Below are 4240 nucleotides of genomic sequence, written 5' to 3'. Positions count from 1 at the left end.
TTTTCTTTTCTTTTTTCTTTTCTTTTTTTCAATTCAATTTAGGCGAATTGGTCTACACTTGTAATTGTGTATCAATTCAATCCTTAAATTCATCAAACTAAGCATGTTCTCTATGTGTGAACCTTCACAAAAATGACATATTATGGTCCACCTCACATTTTAAATGACACATCATTTATCATTAGTTTTTTTTTTAAAATCTATTTTTTCTTTTTTTCACTTCATTCCTTTTTCATCTCTTCAAATTACTCCATTTTTTCATATTAGAGATACCAGGGACAATGAATTAAGGGTGATAGAAAAATTTTAAAATTAGATGTAAGTGACTCAAGTTTTAATTATTGAGTAGGGGTAACAACTTTTAAATTAAAGATTAAGAGGTTGAATTTCTCATCCCCAAGTTCTTCATTTTACACTTTGCCACATCTTATATAAAATCCTAATAATAAAAAAAGGAGGGGGAAAAAATGGCAACAACTGCTCACAACTCTTTTTTTTCCTTTTTCTCTCTCTTATCGATTCTTCCATTGCTGTTGCTCTTCTTCTTCTTCTTATTTTTCATTATCATTCTTCTTCTTCTTCTTGCTCATCATCTTCTTCTTTTTCTTGTTCATCATCTTCTCCTTCTTCTATGGTTGCGTTACATTCACATTGTTGGTAATGCTGCTATCGGACCAAATTTCATTCCTATATCACTGGACATTACTTCATAGGTGATTTTGGTAAGTAAATTAATGATTTTAGTCTAATTTTTCATTTGGATATTTTGAGTGTTTTTTCAATAATTTACAATCGCGTATCCAATAGATAAGTCATTTGTTGCAACAGATGGCTTACCTGTTGGATACATATTACAGTACCAAGTCAAGCTAGGACAAAATCAGAAGCTTGTCCCAACAAATAAGTCATTTATTGCATTAGATGAGTCATCTATTGCAACAGATGACTTATCCATTGGATACACCTTACTGTACCAGACCAAGTTGGGACATAACCAAAAGCTTGTCCCAATAGATAAGTCATTTATTGTAACGAATGAGTCATCTGATGCACCAATTGACTCATTTGTTACAACATATGACTTACTTGTTGGATACATGTTACAGTACCAGGTCAAATTGGGATAAAATCAGAAGTTTGTCCAAACATGTAAGTCATATATTGCAACATATGAGTTATTTGTTTAAACATATGACTCATCTTTTACAACAATTGACTTACATGTTGGAAAAACTTATGGATTTGGACATGTACCCAACAAGTGAGTCACCAGTTGCAATAAGTAATCATCTGCTGCAATGGATGACCTACTTGTTGCAACAGATGACTGACTTGTTGGGACAATGATTATGCATATGATTTTTTAGTTGCATATAGTTACTCGACTTTACCATACAATCATTATTAAATAGTTTTAATAAATTCTTTTAGGTATCATTAATGGAAAAATCAATAATAATAATAGTTGTTGATTGTTATGGTGAATGAATCGAGAAGAACAATCTCGTATCTCATTTTTATAATGCAGCGAAAGCATACAATTGTATCAACCCTAAAATGGAATAGGACGAACTAGAGCTTGGCATGTGTTTTAGAAGTTGCTAACTAGTTAAAATGTCGAGTTTTGGCTTTTAAAGTATGGTTTGAAGAGTTTTGAGGTCAAACGTCAAGAAACGACCATGACGTTCAGAAAATAGTCTTTTGGTGCTAGTGTGTTCTAATGTGTTGTAGTTGAAGTTGATGTGTTGTTTGAGGTATAAATCTTGTAGAAAATGTTCCTTAGCCTAAAGTGGTGAACTACGACCATGACTTACGGCCAGTAGGTCCACTTATGGCCAGTAGGTCCACTTATGGCTAGTAAGTCCACTCTGTAAGTTAAGACTTAGCCTAGGGAGCCTAAGCTCCCATGGCCAAGTCTCAGTCACCAATGACAGAGTGACTGAATAGCCTGTCACCCCACCTACGGTCCGTAGGTGGGGGTTTCGTAAGTCTCGCCTGTTTTACTGTCATGTGTTCGGCCAAACCAAGGGTGGTTTGGTACATTCCACCCTTGGCCAATTAAATACATGGATGGTTATTTTATGTATTTTTAGTGTATTAATATAATTAAACCTCCATTTAGAATTCATTCTTCAAAATCAAAACCCCTCTCCTAAAAAGTTTTCTCTAGAACACCATTGAAGGTCAAGGTCAAGTTCAAGCTAGGATTGTGGAGTTCAAATGTGTTCTTCTTCAATATTCGTGTGGATTCATCTTATAAGGTATTGGAGTCCTTCATCTAGGGTTAGCTATCACCCTAGAGTCAATTTAAAAAATGGTTTTCAAGTTTTCAAGGTTTATGAAAAACCCTAATTCTTACTCAAACTCATGGGATCTTGCATCAAACGATTTCAATTGATAAGTTATGACTATATTGATGTTAAGTTGATGTTTTAAGATGAAAAATTCTATGAATCCACGATTTCACTAAACTCCTAAATTTGGCTTATGAAGTGGGTTTTATGGTTATGATTGGATGATGATGGAATTGTTCTTAGATTGAATTGTATTATTGATTCTATTGTTGTTTATACCTAATTATGGTGAATTGAGTAATGGTGATTATGGCTTTGGAGAATTGTAAGTTGACCTAACTTCATGTTATAGTAGAATTGCTCTGTATGGATTGATCCACTTGAAAGGTGGAGGTGGTTATAAATTGAATGTGTTGTGATTAGGTCCATGAAGGAATTATATGGTGAATTGAAGTGTTATCATATTATTGTATTGATGGTTGTATAATGTGAATGTGTTTATGTCTCTATGATGATCTTGTGTGTAGTATTATTGTATTATGATGGAAAGTATGTTATCTCTTAATGATCATGTATGAGGTTGATCTAATGTTAAAGGTCCTCCTAGTATTGTAATGTAATCTTGCACATTGATTTGGTAGGCCTAGGACATCCTCCTCCTTGTGTAATTGAATGTGATGTGATGAATGCATCTTAGGACCGGTAGACCAAATGTGGCATCCCCCCATGAAGTGTGATTGATGTCCTGAATTGGTAGATCTAGTATAGGTGCCCTTTCATGAATGAATGAGTAATGACATTGAATTGGTAGACTCAATGTAGAAGGCACCCTTCTTGGAAAGTCATGAGCTATCATTAATGTACCTTGAATCGGAAGACCTAGTGAAAGGACCCTTTCTTGTGTAATGTACTTTGGGTCGGTAGACCTAGTATTGGTAGCCCTCTCAAGTACAATGAATGTGAATGAAATACTCTACGGGAATAGAGACTAAGCACCGAGTGGATAGGGTTAGATTAAAACTCTCCCAATGATAGGCTAGAGTTCTAATGAACATCTTCTTACCCTAGAATTATGTGCCCACGTAGGAGATATATTAGCTAATGGTCTACACCAACACTATAATATCATCTAGTTCTACCTTAGGCAAGTAGATCACCTCTTTCCGATGTGGGGTAGAACACCGAATTCCATGTCTAGCTCTCATGGTCTATGTCGATTAATGCCTATTCCCATCATGTGGGATGTGCACTCTAGTTATTGGATAGGTTCTACAACGTGTAGGTAGTAGTATGGGATGTTGTCTACACATGGTATGAGTAGGCTTTGAAGATTTTAAAGTGAGTTCCCTAAGCCTTAATGGCTAATGTATGAAAGTCCTCTAAATATATGAATGTGTACTAAATGTCTCTCATAAAGAATGTTGGCTCCTAAATGATAACAACAAGGTTAAGGGAGATCACAAATAGAGAATTGAATATTAGAATGCGGAAGCACAAAGAAAAGAAACAAAAAAAACTAACTAAAGATATGGGAAATTCGAAGAAAAGATCCACGAATTTCCANAATGTTGGCTCCTAAATGCTTAGAATGTGAAGATGCTTGCTATATTTGACTTATATTATGAATGTTGACTTATTGATATTATGTTGAAATAGAAAGGTCCTTATCTATGGTAGCCTTGAGGAACACTTAGGTGTGTATGAAGAGGTTGTATGGGCGGCCACTTCATGTCTCACTTTGGTGTGTCTTAGGGTAACTTTAAATAGAGCTTCTAAGATGATGAATTGACTTACTTGACGAATATGTTTATGTGTTGTATGTTGGTACTAGTTGAACATGTCTATAATGTGGGTATTGTCTTATATGTGGATGATGACTTATAATATGTCTTTTATACTTGTATTTCATGAAGTTTTACCAACTGGTATAAAAACATGGCTCTTCA

This window comes from Solanum stenotomum, chromosome 7 (genome assembly GCF_019186545.1).
Source record: "Solanum stenotomum isolate F172 chromosome 7, ASM1918654v1, whole genome shotgun sequence".
Taxonomy (NCBI): Eukaryota; Viridiplantae; Streptophyta; class Magnoliopsida; order Solanales; family Solanaceae; genus Solanum; species Solanum stenotomum.
Note: the sequence above shows the minus strand (reverse complement) of the source record.